Genomic DNA, 21409 nt, shown 5'->3' on the forward strand with positions numbered 1-21409 from the left:
TGTCGGTCCCTGTGTTGAGCACTAGGTGTCTGTCTGTCCCTGTGTGGAGCACTAGGTGTCTGTCTGTCCCTGTACGGAGCACTAGGTGTCTGTCGGTCCCTGTGTGGAGCACTGTGTCTGTCTGTCCCTGTGTGGAGCACTGTGTCTGTCTGTCCCTGTGTGGAGCACTGTGTCTGTCTGTCCCTGTGTGGAGCACTGTGTCTGTCGGTCCCTGTGTGGAGCACTGTGTCTGTCTGTCCCTGTGTGGAGCACTAGGTGTCTGTCTGTCCCTGTGTGGAGCATTGTGTCTGTCTGTCCCTGTGTGGAGCACTGTGTCTGTCTGTCCCTGTATGGAGCACTGTGTCTGTCTGTCCCTGTGTGGAGCACTAGGTGTCTGTCGGTCCCTGTGTGGAGCACTGTGTCTGTCGGTCCCTGTGTGGAGCATTGTGTCTGTCTGTCCCTGTGTGGAGCACTGTGTCTGTCTGTCCCTGTGTGGAGCACTGTGTCTGTCTGTCCCTGTGTGGAGCACTGTGTCTGTCCCTGTGTGGAGCACTGGGTGTCTGTCTGTCCCTGTGTGGAGCACTGTGTCTGTCTGTCCGTGTGGAGCACTGTGTCTGTCTGTCCCTGTGTGGAGCACTGTGTCTGTCGGTCCCTGTGAGGAGCACTGTGTCTTTCTGTCCCTGTGAGGAGCACTGTGTCTGTCTGTCCCTGTGAGGAGCACTGTGTCTGTCGGTCCCTGTGTGGAGCACTGTGTCTGTCGGTCCCTGTGTGGAGCACTGTGTCTGTCTGTCCCTGTGTGGAGCATTGTGTCTGTCTGTCCCTGTGTGGAGCACTAGGTGTCTGTCGGTCCCTGTGTGGAGCACTGTGTCTGTCGGTCCCTGTGTGGAGCATTGTGTCTGTCTGTCCCTGTGTGGAGCACTGTGTCTGTCTGTCCCTGTGTGGAGCACTGTGTCTGTCTGTCCCTGTGTGGAGCACTGTGTCTGTCTGTCCCTGTGTGGAGCACTGTGTCTGTCTGTCCCTGTGTGGAGCACTGTGTCTGTCTGTCCCTGTGTGGAGCACTGTGTCTGTCTGTCCCTGTGTGGAGCACTGTGTCTGTCTGTCCCTGTGTGGAGCACTGTGTCTGTCGGTCCCTGTGTGGAGCACTGTGTCTGTCGGTCCCTGTGTGGAGCACTGTGTCTGTCTGTCCCTGTGTGGAGCACTGTGTCTGTCGGTCCCTGTGTGGAGCACTGTGTCTGTCGGTCCCTGTGTGGAGCACTGTGTCTGTCTGTCCCTGTGTGGAGCACTGTGTCTGTCTGTCCCTGTGTGGAGCACTGTGTCTGTCTGTCCCTGTGTGGAGCACTGTGTCTGTCGGTCCCTGTGTGGAGCACTGTGTCTGTCTGTCCCTGTGTGGAGCACTAGGTGTCTGTCTGTCCCTGTGTGGAGCACTGTGTCCGTCTGTCCCTGTGAGGAGCACTGTGTCTGTCGGTCCCTGTGTGGAGCACTGTGTCTGTCTGTCCCTGTGTGGAGCACTGTGTCTGTGTGTCCCTGTGTGGAGCACTAGGTGTCTGTCTGTCCCTGTGTGGAGCACTGGGTGTCTGTCTGTCCCTGTGAGGAGCACTGGGTGTCTGTCTGTCCCTGTGAGGAGCACTGTGTCTGTCCGTCCCTGTGAGGAGCACTGTGTCTGTCGGTCCCTGTGAGGAGCACTGTGTCTGTCGGTCCCTGTGAGGAGCACTGTGTCTGTCGGTCCCTGTGAGGAGCACTGTGTCTGTCCGTCCCTGTGAGGAGCACTGTGTCTGTCCGTCCCTGTGAGGAGCACTGTGTCTGTCGGTCCCTGTGAGGAGCACTGTGTCTGTCGGTCCCTGTGAGGAGCACTGTGTCTGTCGGTCCCTGTGAGGAGCACTGTGTCTGTCCGTCCCTGTGAGGAGCACTGTGTCTGTCCGTCCCTGTGAGGAGCACTGTGTCTGTCGGTCCCTGTGAGGAGCACTGTGTCTGTCGGTCCCTGTGAGGAGCACTGTCTGTCGGTCCCTGTGTGGAGCACTGTGTCTGTCGGTCCCTGTGTGGAGCACTGGGTGTCTGTCTGTCCCTGTGAGGAGCACTGTGTCTGTCCGTCCCTGTGAGGAGCACTGTGTCTGTCGGTCCCTGTGTGGAGCACTGTGTCTGTCGGTCCCTGTGTGGAGCACTGTGTCTGTCCGTCCCTGTGTGGAGCACTGTGTCTGTCGGTCCCTGTGTGGAGCACTGTGTCTGTCGGTCCCTGTGTGGAGCACTGTGTCGGTCCGTCCCTGTGTGGAGCACTGTGTCTGTCCGTCCCTGTGAGGAGCACTGTGTCTGTCGGTCCCTGTGTGGAGCACTGTGTCTGTCGGTCCCTGTGTGGAGCACTGTGTCTGTCTGTCCCTGTGAGGAGCACTGGGTGTCTGTCTGTCCCTGTGTGGAGCACTGGGTGTCTGTCTGTCCCTGTGAGGAGCACTGTGTCTGTCGGTCCCTGTGAGGAGCACTGTGTCTGTCGGTCCCTGTGAGGAGCACTGTGTCTGTCCGTCCCTGTGAGGAGCACTGGGTGTCTGTCTGTCCCTGTGAGGAGCACTAGGTGTCTGTTGGTCCCTGTGAGGAGCACTGTGTCTGTCCGTCCCTGTGAGGAGCACTGTGTCTGTCGGTCCCTGTGTGGAGCACTGTGTCTGTCGGTCCCTGTGTGGAGCACTGTGTCTGTCGGTCCCTGTGAGGAGCACTGTGTCTGTCGGTCCCTGTGTGTTGCCTGTGGCAGTGCAGCTGGGAGTTGCAGTGAGAGGAGGCCCAGCTCCGCCACTTTCGCCCGGCCGGTCACCTCCTGAGTGTTGAGTGTCTATGAGCCGTTGGCTGCACTGAAACGTTTGGCTCTTTCTCTTAGTAACAGCTTTTTACATTCTGCCTCAATTCCTCTCCAGCCTAATCACTGGCAACTGCCCCCTCCCCCACCGCCGGATTTACCCCCTCCCCCCGTCCTGCTCTCACCAGGGCAATAACCGCACGTTACCGGCCGCCTGCCGCTCCATCTACCGGGGAGGGAACGGCTTATTTTGCAACAATATCAAGGTAAGTGCCCTTGTCGTGTCTCCCGGGCCGGGCTGGGGGTGCGGGGCTGCACAGGCTGGCAGGAGGGGGTGGGCAGCGCTGTACACACTGCCATGTACCGGACACAGCAGGGTGGGGGAGCTGCGGGGAATCCCTGACTGCGGAGCTCACTATCAGCGCTGGGGGAGGGGAGCTGTGTATTAACCTCTTCAGTGCTGGAGCGCTTCCGCTGCCCATCCCCCCGGGGCTTTCCGGCACGTAACGACAGGTCTGTGCTGAGCCGCCCTTCCCCCACACGCGGACGTTTAACCATTTGGTGCGCAGGAGGAGCTGTTCCCGGTGGCCTCTGACCTAGTTACCGCGTGTGAGGTGGAGGACTGTACACACTGAGCACATTGCTGTGTGTTGGTGTCCAGGCTGATAGCAGTCCAGTGGGGGAGGGGAGGCTGCTCGCTTTCCAGGGCTCACCCCCCACACAACTTGCTTTAGCCTTGGAACTTGCCCTATGTCTTGGCGATCAGGCCATAGGGCCTCGGCGGTCCGTGTGGCGAGGGTGGACTCCCCGCGGGGGCTGGCACCTGGAAGCATTGGGGTGGGGTGGGGAATGGTGGGTGTAGCCGTGCTACGCGAGGGGCGGATACACCGAAGATTTTCCACACACAAATCCCCATTTTCTCACACTCCCCGTAGAGCCGGCGCAGGTTTTTTCCCAACTTGGAAAAAAAAATCTTTGCAAAATTTGCACCAAAATGGAATCGGTATGTGTAAAAAGGCAGCTTGTAGTCCTGGTGTAGGGCCGCGTCCACACTGTGCGTAACGGGCTGTCCAGCAGTATAGTAACGCCTGTTTATAGGCACGGGGGAATTGTCACCCGCGCAGGTACAGCACCGCTGCAGCAGTCATGTGACCAGAAGACCGCCTCAATGGCGCACTCGTCCAGTCACATGACTGCTGCAGCCAATTACAGGCCCTAGCAGTGCTGGACTAGAGTATGCCGCCATTTATTAGTTGTGAAAGATCCATGCCTCCGGGCCGTGTTCTCTGTGCGCACATGGACAGCGCCAGGACACACAGGGTATTCTACACACACGCCTTAGCTGCTCTCCGCTGTGATTTATGGGCCAGATCAGGGCATGTGAGGCCTCAGACGGCAGCGCGGATTCCTCTATTATGCAATAAAACGGTCAGAGTTCTCAGTAACGGAGGACACACCGGCCATGGGAAGGTGTTGCTGGACTGGTCTTTGAAAGAGCTACATGCATATATGGTTTTGGGGGTAAAATGTTTCTGACATTCATTTTGGGAATCGTCGGTAAAAACAAATGGACGCGTCTCTGGGTTGTTTTTTTTTTTTTTTTGGAAGATCATTCAGTGTGCAAAAAATATTAAAGGGGTTGTCCACTAGTGCGGCAGCCCTTCTCATACACCTCGCTTGGCCCTGATAAAATAATAAAGCCTCTACTCTCCTCCCGTGCTGGCGCCGTTCCCACAGTGTCGGCACTAGCTCTCCCCAGGGCTCCCGTGCGGCTGTATGACATGTGACCCTGGCACCCAATCAGTGCTGGCGTCACTATCCCCACCTTTGGGCAAATTGAACATGAAGAGGAAGTCCGCGCTGTAGCTGCTCTCTGACCTTTTCTTAACCCCTTAACATCCAATGACGGACAGAGTCCTTCATTGGACGCCTCGCCTTGTTTGATGCAGGCTCCTTCGATGAGCCCACACCTTTTCTGGCACATGACAGCTGGTCTGATCAGCTGACTTGTGCCTCTAATAGCTGCGGGTGGAATCACGATCTACCCGCGGCTGTTAACATGTTAAATGCCGCTGTCAAACTGAAACGGCACCCGTGCCACATGACCGCAGGTCACCAATGGTTTAGCATGACAACCCGGGGACAGCAGGAGATCCCTGTGGTTGTCATGGCCAGATAGCTACAGTATGAGTAGCGGTCGGCACTCCTAGTAAGTTAGCATATTTGCTACATAGAACAGGCTGCAGCCCTGCTGAATATAGCACAAGCGATCGGACGCCAGAATTACTTTTTTTTTGGTCGTTGCACAATTGCAATAAAATGCAATAACGGGCGATCAGATTGGTGCCCAAAAAAATAACCCTCACCTGGCCATAGATCCAAAAAATGGAGACGCTACGGGTCTTGGAAAAAGAAAACTTTTTTTTTTTTTTTTGTACAAACATTGGATTTTTTTTTCCAACACTGAAACAGAAAAGAACCTAGACATGTTTGTTGTCTATGAACGCATTTAGTGAACATGGTAAAAAAAAAAAATAAAAAAGGGAAGAAGCCAGCACTGCTTATGGTCAGAACGCAATAACTGAAGTGCAATTGCACATAAATTCTAACTGTATTTCAAATATGAGACATTTAGCAAACAATTGATCAATTCTTTGAGCTACCCCGCCACTTCACGGCATTCTCATAATGGGGCAGTCCTAATCTACGTATTTTATTTACGTTGTGCCATTATGGCCTCCTGAATGTATAAAAAAAAAAAAAAAAAAAAAAGGACCACATAACATGCGAACTGTACCTGGAGCATTTTCAGGTACTCTCCCCGCTCCAATCTGTCCTGAATGCTGCAGCCAGGATCATATTCCTCACCAACCGTTACACCGATGCCTCTACCCTGTGCCAGTCATTACACTGGCTACCCATCCACTCCAGAATCCAGTACAAAACTACTACCCTCATCCACAAAGCACTCCATGGCTCAGCACCACCCTACATCTCCTCCCTGGTATCAGTCTACCACCCTACCCGTGCCCTCCGCTCCGCTAATGACCTCAGGTTAGCATCCTCAATAATCAGAACCTCCCACTCCCGTCTCCAAGACTTTACACGTGCTGCGCCGATTCTGTGGAATGCACTACCTAGGTTAATACGATTAATCCCCAATCCCCACAGTTTTAAGCGTGCCCTAAAAACTCATTTGTTCAGACTGGCCTACCGCCTCAATGCATTAACCTAACGATCCCTGTGTGGCCTATTTATAATAAAAAAAAAAAAAGGTTCCTCGCATCATGTTCTCATACACTTTATGCAGTATTAGCCCTCTGTGTCTGTACTGCTACATACTTAGGCAGGTAACTGGTTCATGCAGCTTTACATGAACACCTGAGCCTTACACTATAGCTGGTCCGAATAACTAAAGCAATTGTTACCATCCACCTCTCGTGTCTCCCCTTTTCCCCATAGTTTGTAAGCTTGCGAGCAGGGCCCTCACTCCTCCTGGTATCTGTTTTGAACTGTATTTCTGTTATGCTGTAATGTTTATTGTCTGTACAAGCCCCCTCTATAATTTGTAAAGCGCTGCGGAATATGTTGGCGCTATATAAATAAAATTATTATTATTATTATTATTTTCAGAATCACTCCCTTGGTGCCAGGAAAGACAAACGCAGGTAAAGGCCGATCAGGTCCAGTGCGGACATATCAGATCTGGCTTCCACACTGCCAAACCCGCACCAAAGATGAAGGGTGAGACAGGCTGAGACACAGGTGCACAATTAACTTGAGCCTGAGGCAGGGCAGGGCTGCTGTGTGTGTGCACAGCAGCCTATCAATCACAGTGAACACAGAAAGAATGGCGCACATAACCCAGCGTGCGCGGCAACAGTGGTTCCAAAAAACAATTGTGGAATTGCACTTTTTTTGCTATTTCACCGCATTTGGATTTTATTCCCATTTTCCAGTACATAATATGGTAAAATCAATGGAGCCATTCAAAAGTACAACTCGTCCCGCAAAAAATAAGCCCTCACACGGCCATATTGATGGAAAAATAAAAAAGTTATGGCTGTAGGAAGAAGGGGAGCAGAAAATGGAAACGCAAAAACTAAAATACCCCTGGTCCTTAAGGGGTTAATGTTCAGTTTGACAGGAGGCAGGGACAGTGACCGATTGGGTGCTGGCGTCACGTGTCATAACAACCGTGTGAGAGCTCGAGTGCAGTCATTGATGGAACGGTGCCAGCACGGGAGAGGAGCATTATTTTATTGGGGCGGAATGTGGGGTAAGAGAAGGGGCTCTCTAAGTAGTGGACAATTAACATTCGAACAGCCCTACTGACTATAAAGGTTCTGTCTGAAAAACATTGGTGGGCCACGTATGTGATTTACTGATGTTTATATGAGGCCTTAGTATAGGCCGGGGTCACACTTGCGTGTGCAATGCAAGAGACTTGCGCATTAATACCCAGCACTGCCGCCGGCACTCGGGACCGGAGTGTTCAGCTGCATGTATTTCTATGCATCCGCATGCTCCGGTCCTGAGTGCCGGCGGCAGTGCTGGTATTGATTCAAGAGACTTGCGCGAGTTTCTCGCATTGCACTCGCTAGTGTGATCCCGGCCTAAGGCAGAGTATTCAGCTGACTGGAATATGGACGAGCAAACCAAGCCGCACACCAAGCTCGTCATGTCATTAATTTGCAGACATGACTGCTCCCCAAATCTCAGTGCTTGTGTGAAAGTATTACATTCATATGATGCAGATTATATTATACAGAGGTGCGCTGTTAGAGTTTAAAGGGAACCTGTCACCTCAAATTGGCGGGATATGTAAATGCCTTTTTTCCGGTCCGATGGGCGGCATTTCTCCACCCCATCCGTCCCTGTTGTCCGCAATATGTTCGAGAATTAGAGTACTTGTCCTCCATAGTTCGTGCGTGCGCAATGCAATCTTCACTCGCGCAGTATGCTTTGCCCAACTGTGGGCAAGGCCAAAAAGCATTACTGCGCATGCGCCTGCGTACTATGTCCCAGAACACAGCGAAATACTTCCGGGATATAGTGCGCAGGCACGGGTGGCAGTGTGGATAGAAGTGGTCTGAGTTTTCTGGATGGAGGTGGGATTACTTTGATTTGCTCGTCTGACCCCGGCCTTAAGGTGTTTCTTTTGTTGCATGTTTGTGGCGGACTTTATTCTGCACCTGTTGCTCATCTGAAATCGCTCTATTCCGATGAATAGAACCAATTTTTAGTCTCCCGAGATTTCTGCAACAAAATCTGCATTGTGAGAATTTGTCCTCGGAACGTTCCCGCGAGGCATTTCTGCTCCGGAGAAAATGAACAATCCCCTGCAATTGGAGCATGTGAGCGGCACGTTGTTACATCGCACACTTACATCACTACGCTTTGTATTTCATCTTCCACATCTGCAGTCCATGGCAAGTGCACAACAATACACATAGGACTTACCGGGAAACTGTCACCTCGGAAAATCATTATGTCCTCCAAGTAAGTATCGTTTCATTACTGCCTGGAAAGTGCGGCTACTGGGAGAAAATGACCTTCTTTCCTCTCCAGAGCCGCTGACTTTCAATTACATTCATCGGTCACAGCGCTGTGAGTGTCGTATGTATGCCCAAGAACGATGATCACTTTTCAGTGTATCTGCGCCGAGACGACTGTCAATCAAACTGCTGGGGCGCTGCTTACAGCTTCTCCTAGTATAGTGAGTGGTGACTGTCGCTGCTCTGAGCATTGCACCCGTGACTGAAAGCTGGCGGCTGCCAGGAAGAAGTAAGATGATTTTTCTCCCAGTAGCCACACTTTCAATAAGGCGTCCAAGCAGCATTGGCATGCCATTTACTAGCAGATTGACTCTGTACTTGCAGGTAAATAGCATTTTCGGAGGCACAGGTCGCATTGAAATTAAATGGGAGAAATCTGCTGTTGGAAAGGGTGAAATTTGCAGCATAGATTGACACGATCCAGACGAGCACACGAACAGCAAATAAACCCATTATAGACAATGTGTCAGTGCACATGGCTGATTCTCCACATGGACAAATGGTCTGTGTGGAAAATATTGCTGCACACACTGCTTTGGTCCAATTTACAGACCAGAATAATGCAAATAATGAAAGGCAATTCGTCGCCCGTCTGCAATGTGCACAAGTAAACGGCGCTCCACACGATCACGTCCACAATTATTCGTGTCCCCAATTTGCGGTCGAGACCTGCCCAATTTTGTAATATGGCCGCCTAAGGGTGCGTTCCTATGGGGCAGTTTCTAATGTTACAGTGAAATCAGCAGCAGTATGGACCACCATGGATATGCTGGTGAAAATGGTGCAGTTAAAGCATTTCACAGGTAAAATCCTCACAAGCTGATAAACTGGTGCTGACAATTTGCAATCAGCTTTATTCCGATGTCCGTGTTTAAACACGTACGCAAAAGAATGGTAATGGTGTCATCAGTGTTTTCCATCAGTGTTGGGTCCGTGTATCCATTTTTACCATCAGTGTGTCATCAGTGTTGGGTCCGTGTGTCTGTTTCTACCAGCAGTGTGTCATCAGTGTTGGGTCTGTGTGTCTGTTTCTACCATCAGTGTGTCATCAGTGTTGGGTCAGTGTGTCTGTTTCTACCATCAGTGTGTCATCAGTGTAGGGTCCGAGTGTCTGTTTCTACCATCAGTGTGTCATCAGTGTTGGGTCCGTGTGTCTGTTTCTACCATCAGTGTGTCATTAGTGTTGGGTCAGTGTGTCTGTTTCTACCATCAGTGTGTCATCAGTGTAGGGTCCGAGTGTCTGTTTCTACCATCAGTGTGTCATCAGTGTTGGGTCCGTGTGTCTGTTTCTACCATCGGTGTGTCATCAGTGTTGGGTCCGTGTGTCCGTTTTTGCCATTAGTGTGTCATCATTGTTGCGTCCGTTTTTACCATCAGTGTGTCTTCAGCGTTTTTACCATCAGTGTGTCATCAGAGTTGGGTCCGTATGTCCGTTTTTACCATCAGTGTGTCATCAGTGTTGGGTCCGTGTGTCCGTATTTACCATCAGTGTGTCTTCAGCGTTTTTACCATCAGTGTGTCATCAGTGTCCGTTTTTACCATCAAAAATGTCACTTGCCCGAAAATGTTACCAATAAAAACGTCAACTCGTCCTGCAAAAAAACAAGACCTCACATGACTCTGTGGACCAAAATATGGAAAAATTATAGCTCTCAAAATGTTGTAACGCAAAAAATATTTTTTGCAATAAAAAGCGTCGTTCAGTGTGTGACGGCTGCCAATCATAAAAATACGCCAAAAAAAACCCGCTATAAAAGTAAATCAAACCCCCCTTCATCACCCCCTTAGTTAGGGAAAAATTAAAAAAATGTATTTATTTCCATTTTCCCGTTAGGGTTAGGGCTAGGGTTAGGGTTGGGGCTAAAGTTACGGTTAGGGTTTAGATTACATTTGCGGTTGGGAATAGGGTTGGGATTAGGGTTAGGGGTGTGTCAGGGTTAGAGGTGTGGTTAGGGTTACCATTGGAATTAGGGTTAGGGGTGTGTTTTGATTAGGGTTTCAGTTATAATTGGGGGGTTTCCACTGTTTAGGCACATCAGGGGCTCTCCAAACGCGACAAGGCGTCCGATCTCAATTCCAGCCAATTCTGCGTTGAAAAAGTAAAACAGTGCTCCTCCCCTTCCGAGCTCTTCCGTGTGCCCAAACAGGGGTTTACCCCAACATATGGGGTATAAGCGTACTCAGGACAAATAGGACAACTTTTGGGGTCCAATTTCTCCTGTTACCCTTGGGAAAATACAAAACTGGGGGCTAAAAAATAATTTTTGTGGGGAAAAAAAAAGATTTTTTATTTTCACGGCTCTGCGTTACAAACTGTAGTGAAACACTTGGGGGGTTCAAAGCTCTCACAACACATCCAGATGAGTTCCTTAGGGTGTCTAGTTTCCAAAATGGTGTCACTTGTTGGGGGTTTCTACTGTTTAGGTACATTAGGGGCTCTGCAAACGCAATGTGACGCCTGCAGACTATTCCATCTAAGTCTGCATTCCAAATGGAGCTCCTTCCCTTCTGAGCCCTCCCATGCACCCAAACAGTGGTTCCCCCCACATGCTGTATCATCGCACTCAGGACAAATTGGACAACAAATTTTGGGGTTCAATTTCTCCTGTTACCCTCGGGAAAATACGAAACTGGGGGCTAAAAAAATTTTAGTTTTATTTTTACGGCTCTGCATTATAAACTTCTGTGAAGCCCTTGGTGGGTCAAAGCGCTCACCACACATCTAGATAAGTTCCTTAGGGGGTCTACTTTCCAAAATGGTGTCACTTGTGGGGGGTTTCAATGTTTAGGCACATCAGTGGCTCTCCAAACGCAACATGGTGTCCCATCTCGATTCCAGTCAATTTTGCATTGAAAAGTCAAATGGCGCTCCTTCCCTTCCGAGCTCTGTCATGCGCCCAAACAGTGGTTTACCCCCACATATGGGGTATCGGTGTACTCAGGACAAATTTTAAAACAACTTTTGGGGTCCATTTTCTCCTGTTACCCTTGGTAAAATAAAACAAATTGGAGCTGAAGTAAATTTTTTGTGAAAAAAAGTTAACCCCTTCCCGACCCATGACGCCACGTAGGCGTCATGAAAGTCGGTGCCAATCCGACCCATGACGCCTATGTGGCGTCATGGAAAGATCGCGTCCCTGCAGATCGGGTGAAAGGGTTAACTCCCATTTCACCCGATCTGCAGGGACAGGGGGAGTGGTAGTTTAGCCCAGGTGGGGTGGCTTCACCCCCCCGTGGCTACGATCGCTCTGATTGGCTGTTGAAAGTGACTGCCAATCAGAGCGATTTGTAATATTTCACCTATTATAACGGGTGAAATATTACAATCCAGCCATGGCCGATGCTGCAATATCATCGGCCATGGCTGGAAATACTAATGTGCACCCACCCCACCGATCGCCCCCCCAGCCCTCCGATCTGCCCGGTACACTGCCCCGCTCCCCTCCGCCCTGTGCTCCGCTCCCCCCCGTGCTCTTGTCCGCTCACCCCCGTGCTCCAATCACCCCCCCGTGCTCCAATCACCCCCCCTGCACTCCGATCCACCCCCCCGTGCTCCGATTCACCCCCCCATGCTCCCCCCCCCACCCCATCATACTTACCGATCCTGCCGGGGTCCGTCCGTCTTCTCCCCGGGCGCTGCCATCTTCCAAAATGGCGGGCGCATGCGCAGTGCGCCCGCCGAATCTGCCGGCCGGCAGATTCGTTCCAAAGTGCATTTAGATCACTGAGATATAATCTATCTCAGTGATCAAAATAAAAAAATAATAAATGACCCCCCCCCCCTTTGTCACCCCCATAGGTAGGGACAATAAAAAAATAAAGAATTTTTTTTTTCCACTAATGTTAGAATAGGGTTAGGGTTAGGGTTAGGGCTAGGGTTAGGGTTAGGGCTAGGGTTAGGGCTAGGGTTAGGGGTAGGGTTAGGGTTTCGGTATGTGCACACGTATTCTGGTCCTCTGCGGATTTTTCCGCTGCGGATTTGATAAATCCGCAGTGCTAAACCGCTGCGGATTTATGGCGGATTTACCGCGTTTTTTCTGCGCATTTCACTGCAGTTTTACAACTGCGATTTTCTATTGGAGCAGTTGTAAAACCGCTGCGGAATCTGCACAAAGAAGTGACATGCTGCGGAATGTAAACCGCTGCGTTTCCGTGCAGTTTTTCCGCAGCATGTGTACAGCGATTTTTGTTTCCCATGGGTTTGCATTGAACTGTAAACTCATGGGAAACTGCTGCGGATCCGCAGCGTTTTCCGCAGCGTGTGCACATAGCCTAATTCTAAAGGTATGTGCCCACACTGCGGATTGGCCGCTGCGGATTCGCAGCAGTGTTCCATCAGGTGTACAGTACCATGTAAACCTATGGAAAACCAAATCCGCTGTGCCCATGGTGCGGAAAATACCGCGCTGAAACGCTGCGTTGTATTTTCCGCAGCATGTCAATTCTTTGTGCGGATTCCGCAGCGTTTTACACCTGTTCCTCAATAGGAATCCGCAGGTGAAATCCGCACAAAAAACACTGGAAATCCGCGGAAAATCCGCCGGTAAAACGCAGTGCCTTTTACCCGCGGATTTTTCAAAAATGATGCTGAAAAATCTCACACGAATCCGCAACGTGGGCACATAGCCTTAGGGTTAGGGTTGGAATTAGGGTTGTGATTAGGGTTATGGCTACAGTTGGGATTAGGGTTAGGGGTGTGGGGGGGGTTAGTGTTGGAGGTAAAATTGAGGGGTTACCACTGTTTAGGCACATCAGGGGTCTCCAAACGCAACATGGCGCCACCATTGATTCCAGCCAATCTCGTGTTCAAAAAGTCAAATGGTGCTCCCTCAATTCCGAGCCCCGACGTGTGCCCAAACAGTGGTTTACCCCCACATATGGGGTACCAGCATACTCAGGATAAACTGCGCAACAATTACTGTGGTCCAATTTATCCTGTTACCCTTGTGAAAATAAAAAAATGCTTGCTAAAACATCATTTTTGAGGAAAGAAAAATGATTTTTTATTTTCACGGCTCTGCGTTGTAAACGTCTGTGAAGCACTTGGGGGTTCAAAGTGCTCACCACATATCTAGATAAGTTCCTTGGGGGGTCTAGTTTCTAAAATGGGGTCACTTGTGGGGAGTTTCTACTGTTTAGGAACACCAGGGGCTCTGGAAACTCAACGTGACGCCCGCAGACCATTCCATCAAATTCTGCATTTCAAAAGTCACTACTTCCCTTCTGAGCCCCGACGTGTGCCCAAACAGTGGTTTACCTCCACACATGGGGTATCAGCGTACTCAGGAGAAACTGGACAACAACTTTTGGGGTCCAATTTCTCCTGTAACCCTTGGGAAAATAAAAAATTCTGGGCTAAATAATTATTTTTGAGGAAAGAAAACGTATTTATTATTTTCACGGCTCTGCATTATAAAGTTCTGTGAAGCACTTGGGGGTTCAAAGTGCTCACCACACATCTAGGTAAGTTCCTTTCGGGGTCTAGTTTCCAAAATGGGGTCACTTGTGGGGGGTTTCTACTGTTTAGCCACATCAGGGGCTCTGCAAACGCAACGTGACGCCCGCAGAGCATTCCATCAAAGTCTGCATTTCAAAACGTCACTACTTCAATTCCGAGCCCCGGCATGTGCCCAAACAGTAGTTTACCCCCACATATGGGGTATCACCGTACTCAGGAGAAACTGGACAACAAATATTGGGGTCAAATTTCTCCTGTTACCCTTGGGAAAATAAAAAATTGCAGGCTAAAAGATCATTTTTGAGAAAATTTTTATTTTTATTTTCATGGCTCTGCGTTATAAACTTCTGTGAAGCACTTGGGGGTTCAAGGTCCTCACCACACATCTAGATTAGTTCCTTTGGTGGACTAGTTTCCAAAATGGGGTCATTTCTGGGGGATCTCCAATGTTTAGGCACACAGGGGCTCTCCAAACGTGACATGGTGTCCGCTAATGATTGGAGCTAATTTTCCATTTAAAAAGCCAAATGGCGTGCCTTCCCTTCCGAGCCCTGCCGTGCGCCTAAACAGTGGTTTACCCCCACATATGGGGTATCAGCGTACTCAGGACAAACTGGACATCAACATTTGGGGTCCAATTTCTCCTATTACCCTTAGCAAAATAGGAAATTCCAGGCTAAAAAATCATTTTTGAGGAAAGAAAAATTATTTTTTATTTTCATGGCTCTGCGTTATAAACTTCTGTGAAGCACCTGGGGGTTTAAAGTGCTCAATATGCATCTAGATAAGTTCCTTGGGGGGTCTAGTTTCCAAAATGGGGTCACTTGTGGGGGATCTCCAATGTTTAGGCACACAGGGGCTCTCCAAACGCGACATGGTGTCCGCTAACAATTGGAGCTAATTTTCCATTCAAAAAGTCAAATGGCACGCCTTCCCTTCCGAGCCCTGCCGTGTGCCCAAACAGTGGTTTACCCCCACATATGAGGTATCGGCGTACTCGGGAGAAATTGCCCAACAAATTTTATGATCCATTTTATCCTATTGCCCTTGTGAAAATGAAAAAATTGAGGCGAAAAGAATTTTTGGTGTGAAAAAAAAGTACTTTTTCATTTTTATAGATCAATTTGTGAAGCACCTGAGGGTTTAAAGTGCTCATTAGGCATCTAGATAAGTTCCTTGGGGGGTCTAGTTTCCAAAATGGGGTCACTTGTGGGGGAACGCCAATGTTTAGGCACACAGGGTCTCTCCAAACGTGACATGGTGTCCGCTAAAGAGTGGAGCCAATTTTTTATTCAAAAAATCAAATGGCGCTCCTTCCCTTCCAAGCCCTGCCGTGCGCCCAAACAGTGGTTTGCCCCCACATATGAGGTATCAGCGTACTCAGGACAAATTGGACAACAACTTTCGTGGTTCAGTTTCTCCTTTTACCATTGGGAAAATAAAAAAATTGTTGCTAAAAGATAATTTTTGTGACTAAAAAGTGAAATGTTAATTTTTTCCTTCCATGTTTCTTCTGCTGCTGTGAAGTACCTGAAGGGTTAATAAACTTCTTGAATGTGGTTTTGAGTACCTTGAGGAGTGCAGTTTTTAGAATGGTGTCACTTTTGGGTATTTTCAGCCATATAGACCCCTCAAACTGACTTCAAATGTGAGGTGGTCCCTAAAAAAAATGGTTTTGTAAATTTCGTTGTAAAAATGAGAAATCGCTGGTCAAATTTTAACCCTTATAACTTCCTAACAAAAAAAAATTTTGTTTCCAAAATTGTGCTGATGTAAAGTATACATGTGGGAAATGTTATTTATTAACTATTTTGTGTCACATAACTCTCTAGTTTAACAATAAAAATTCAAAATGTGAAAATTGGGAAATTTTCAAAATTTTCGCCAAATTTCCGTTTTTATCACAAATAAACGCACAATTTATTGACCTAACTTTACCACTAACATGAAGCCCAATATGTCACGAAAAAACAATCTCAGAACCGCTAGGATCCGTTGAAGCGTTCCTGAGTTATTACCTCATAAAGGGACACTGGTCAGAATTGCAAAAAACGGCAAGGTCTTTAAGGTCAAAATAGGCTGGGTCATGAAGGGGTTAAATGTTCATTTTTATTTAAACATTCCAAAAATTCCTGTGAAGCACCAGAAGGATTAATAAACTTCATGAATATGGTTTTGAGCACCTTGAGGGGTGCAGTTTTTAGAATGGTGTCACACTTGGATATTTTCTATCATATAGACCCCTCAAATTGACTTCAAATGAGATGTGGTCCCTAAAAAAAAAATGGTGTTGTAAAAATGAGAAATTTCTGGTCAACTTTTAACCCTTATAACTGCCTAACAAAAAAACATTTTGGTTCCAAAATTGTGCTGATGTAAAGTAGACATGTGGGAAATGTTACTTATTAAGTATTTTGTGTGACACATCTCTGTGATTTAATTGCATAAAAATTCAAAGTTGGAAAATTGCGAAATTTTCATAATTTTCGCCAAGTTTCTGTTTTTTTTCACAAATAAACGCAGGTAATATCAAAGAGTTTTTACCATTGTCATGAAGTACAATATGTCACGAGAAAACAGTGTGAGAATCACTGGGATCCGTTGAAGCGTTCCAGAGTTATAACCTCATAAAGGGACAGTGGTCAGAATTGTAAAAATTGGCCCGGTAATTAACGTGCAAACCACCCTTGGGGGTAAAGGGGTTAATAATACAAATTTTATAGTTTATAATTGGTGATCCTTACCTTACATACACACTCCTTCTTCCAGTAGGCCCATTCATTATTAAGTGTGTGGTTTCTGATCCCGTGATATATTTTGTAGTGCCCTCGAGGTTTCTCAATTCCAAAATTTTGCGTAGAGCACATGGATGCCATCTGTGTGCTGCACTCTTTCATGGAGCCATAGACTTGTATTAGCACTTTTTCACTCGTGCTACCTGAAAAAACGGACATGTGAACAGTCCCATAGACTATAAAGGCTACGTGTTGTATCTGTGATGGAAAACGAATAGAACACATATGTGAAACACGGATGTCTGAATGAGGCCTAAACTGTAGATCATCTTAAAATACATAGACATTAGAAAGTCCGGTCCAAAGTAGGAACGTAATCCACATTGCTTACTTGAGAGCGTACTCTTAAATTTAAGTGCACAAGGTTCATTTCTTACCAGATTTTTCACATAGAATTTGGATACATTTTGGTAAAATCCGATTCATTTTGCTGGCACTTGGACTAAGCTCACACAAATGTATAAAAAAATCATCCAACTTTCATCCAGAAAGTATTGTCGTGCATTTGCCATCCGGATGCCTGTTTTTTACATCTTTGTAGCATTCGTTTTTATACATCAGTAGATGATAAAATTTACAAGACTGAATATCATTTCCTTCAATGTAAATAATAATCGGGTGATATGTATGGAAAATCCGTATGTGATAGAATTATTTCTTTTTGCCCACTCATAGGCTTGAATAGACAAGTCTTATCGGAAATTTTAAAGACGAGTGCTTGCTGCAGTTTTTTTTCACACGAACCCCCGGTCCTTCTGAACAAATTGTCATCTGAACAGTCCAGTTGAATAACCTTGGCCCTGGTGCTGTCTGTTATGAACTGGTGATTCAGAACCACAATGGACCTAGTGGTTAAGAGCACACAAAGTGACCTGATAGTTACTAATAACATAGGACGAGCTCTGAGACGTGGGAACTCTGCTGACCGCAATCCCTAATCCTATCATACCACACTAGAGGTAGCCGTGGAGCGCTCCTGACCAGACCTAGGCGCCTCGGGCACAGCCTGAGAAACTAGCTAGCCCCAAAGATAGAAAAATAAGCCTACCTTGCCTCAGAGAAATTCCACAAAGGAAAAGGCAGCCCCCCACATATAATGACAGTGAGTTAAGATGAAAATACAAACACAGAGATGAAATAGATTTTAGCAAAGTGAGGCCCGACTTACTGAATAGACCGAGGATAGGAAAGATAGCTTTGCGATCAGCACAAAAACCTACAAACAACCACGCAGAGGGCGCAAAAAGACCCTCCGCACCGACTAACGGTACGGAGGTGCTCCCTCTGCGTCTCAGAGCTTCCAGCAAGCAAGAAAAAGCAATATAGCAAGCTGGACAGAAAATATTGCAAATAAAAGTAACACAAGCAAAACTTAGCTTATGCAGGGTAGACAGGCCACAAGAACGATCCAGGAGAGAGCAAGACCAATACTGGAACATTGACTGGAGGCCAGGAACAAATACCTAGGTGGAATTAAATAGAGCAGCACCTAACGACTTAACCTCGTCACCTGAGGAAGGAAACTCAGAAGCCGCAGCCCCACTCACATCCACCAAAGGAAGCTCATAGACAGAACCAGCCGAAGTACCACTCATGACCACAGGAGGGAGCTTGACCACAGAATTCACAACAGTACCCCCCCTTGAGGAGGGGTCACCGAACCCTCACCAGAGCCCCCAGGCCGACCAGGATGAGCCATATGAAAGGCACGAACCAGATCGGCAGCATGGACATCAGAGGCAAAGACCCAGGAATTATCTTCCTGACCATAACCCTTCCACTTAACCAGGTACTGGAGTTTCCGTCTCGAAACACGAGAATCCAAAATCTTCTCCACTATATACTCCAACTCCCCCTCAACCAAAACCGGGGCAGGAGGATCAACGGATGGAACCACAGGTGCCACGTATCTCCACAACAATGACCGGAATAACAATAAAATACGTTATGGATGGAAAAAGAAGCTGGAAGGGTCAAACGAAAAGACACAGGATTAAGAACCTCAGAAATCCTATACGGACCAATGAAACGAGGCTTAAACTTAGGAGAGGAAACTTTCATAGGAATATAACGAGATGACAACCAAACCAAATCCCCAACACGAAGTCGGGGACCCACACAGCGCCTGCGGTTAGCGAAACGTTGAGCCTTCTCCTGGGACAATGTCAAATTGTCCACTACATGAGTCCAAATCTGCTGCAACCTGTCCACCACAGTATCCACACCAGGACAGTCCGAAGACTCAACCTGCCCTGAAGAGAAACGAGGATGGAAACCAGAATTGCAGAAAAACGGCGAAACCAAAGTAGCCGAGCTGGCCCGATTATTAAGGGCGAACTCAGCCAAAGGCAAAAAGGACACCCAATCATCCTGATCAGCAGAAACAAAACATCTCAGATATGTTTCCAAGGTCTGATTGGTTCGTTCAGTCTGGCCATTTGTCTGAGAATGGAAAGCCGAGGAAAAAGACAAATCAATGCCCATCCTAGCACAAAAGGCTCGCCAAAACCTTGAAACAAACTGAGAACCTCTGTCAGAAACGATGTTCTCCGGAATGCCATGTAAACGAACCACATGCTGGAAGAACAATGGCACCAAATCAGAGGAGGAAGGCAATTTAGACAAGGGTACCAAATGGACCATCTTAGAGAAGCGATCACAAACCACCCAAATGACCGACGTTTTTTGAGAGACGGGGAGATCCGAAATAAAATCCATAGAGATGTGTGTCCAAGGCCTCTTCGGGACCGGCAAGGGCAAAAGCAACCCACTGGCACGAGAACAGCAGGGCTTAGCCCGAGCACAAATCCCACAGGACTGCACAAAAGAACGCACATCCCGCGGCAGAGACGGCCACCAAAAGGATCTAGCCACCAAATCTCTGGTACCAAAGATTCCAGGATGACCAGCCAACACTGAACAATGAACCTCAGAGATAACTCTACTCGTCCATTTATCAGGGACAAACAGTTTCTCCGCTGGGCAACGGTCAGGTCTATTAGCCTGAAATTTTTGCAGCACCCGCCACAAATCAGGGGAAATGGCAGACAAAATTACCCCCTCTTTGAGAATACCCGCCGACTCAGGCAAACCCGGAGAGTCGGGCACAAAACTCCTAGACAGGGCATCCGCCTTCACATTTTTAGAGCCCGGAAAGTACGAAACCACAAAGTCAAAACGGGAGAAAAACAGCGACCAACGAGCCTGTCTAGGATTCAACCGTTTGGCAGACTCGAGATAAGTCAAGTTCTTGTGATCAGTCAAGACCACCACGCGATGCTTAGCTCCTTCAAGCCAATGACGCCACTCCTCGAATGCCCACTTCATGGCCAGCAACTCTCGATTGCCAACATCATAATTACGCTCAGCAGGCGAAAACTTCCTGGAAAAGAAGGCGCTTGGTTTCATCACCGAGCCATCAGAACTTCTTTGCGACAAAACAGCCCCTGCTCCAATCTCAGAAGCATCAACCTCGACCTGGAACGGGAGCGAAACATCTGGTTGGCACAACACAGGGGCAGAAGAAAAACGACGCTTCAACTCTTGAAAATCTTCCACAGCAGCAGAAGACCAATTGACCACATCAGCACCCTTCTTGGTTAAATCAGTCAACGGTTTAGCAATACTAGAAAAATTATTGATGAAGGGACGATAAAAATTAGCAAAGCCCAGGAACTTTTGCAGACTCTTCAGAGATGTCGGCTGAGTCCAATCATAAATGGCCTGAACTTTAAGAGGGTCCATCTCGATAGTAGAAGGGGAAAAAATGAAACCCAAAAATGAAACCTTCTGAACACCAAAGAGACACTTTGACCCCTTCACAAACAAAGAATTCGCACGCAGGACCTGGAACACCATTCTGACCTGCTTCACGTGAGACTCCCAATCATCCGAGAAGACCAAAATATCATCCAAGTATACAATCAGGAATTTATCCAGGTACTCTCGGAAGATGTCATGCATAAAGGACTGAAACACTGATGGAGCATTAGAAAGCCCGAATGGCATAACCAGATACTCAAAATGGCCCTCGGGCGTATTAAATGCTGTTTTCCATTCATCGCCCCGTTTAATACGCACAAGATTATACGCACCACGAAGATCTATCTTGGTGAACCAACTAGCCCCCTTAATCCGAGCAAACAAATCAGACAGCAGCGGCAAGGGGTACTGAAATTTGACCGTGATTTTATTTAGAAGGCGGTAATCAATACAAGGTCTCAGCGAACCATCCTTCTTGGCCACAAAAAAGAACCCTGCTCCCAATGGCGATGACGACGGGCGAATATGACCCTTCTCCAAGGATTCCTTTACGTAACTCCACATAGCGGCGTGCTCAGGCACAGACAAATTAAACAGTCGACCTTTAGGAAACTTACTACCAGGAATCAAATCGATAGCACAATCGCAATCCCTATGCGGAGGTAGGGCATTGGACTTGGGCTCATCAAATACATCCCGGTAATCTGACAAGAACTCTGGGACCTCAGAAGGGGTGGATGATTAAATAGACAGAAATGGAACATCACCATGTACCCCCTGACAACCCCAGCTGGACACAGACATTGATTTCCAATCCAATACTGGGTTATGGACTTGTAGCCATGGCAATCCCAACACGACCACATCATGCAGATTATGCAACACCAAAAAGCAAATATCCTCCTGATGCGCAGGAGCCATGCACATGGTCAGCTGGGTCCAGTACTGAGGCTTATTCTTGGCCAAAGGCGTAGCATCAATTCCTCTCAATGGAATAGGACACTGCAAGGGCTCCAAGAAAAAACCACAGCGCCTAGCATACTCCAAGTCCATCAAATTCAGGGCAGCACCTGAATCCACA

General features: G+C 48.0%; 1 protein-coding gene across 2 annotated transcripts in view; it reads left to right on the forward strand.

Moving 5' to 3' along the window:
* The first annotated feature begins 2759 nt into the window (after nucleotides 1-2759).
* TBL1XR1 (TBL1X/Y related 1) overlaps nucleotides 2760-21409 on the forward strand; it is a 284264-nt gene continuing 265614 nt past the window's right edge. Inside the window, exon 1 of one of the 2 annotated variants that reach the window (XM_069727286.1) lies at nucleotides 2760-3021. The gene's annotated coding sequence lies outside the window, so the exon portion shown is untranslated. The remainder of the gene's footprint in view (nucleotides 3022-21409) is intronic. The other variant, XM_069727289.1, reaches the window with a different exon arrangement.

This window comes from Ranitomeya imitator, chromosome 5 (assembly GCF_032444005.1).
Source record: "Ranitomeya imitator isolate aRanImi1 chromosome 5, aRanImi1.pri, whole genome shotgun sequence".
NCBI lineage: Eukaryota > Metazoa > Chordata > Amphibia > Anura > Dendrobatidae > Ranitomeya > Ranitomeya imitator.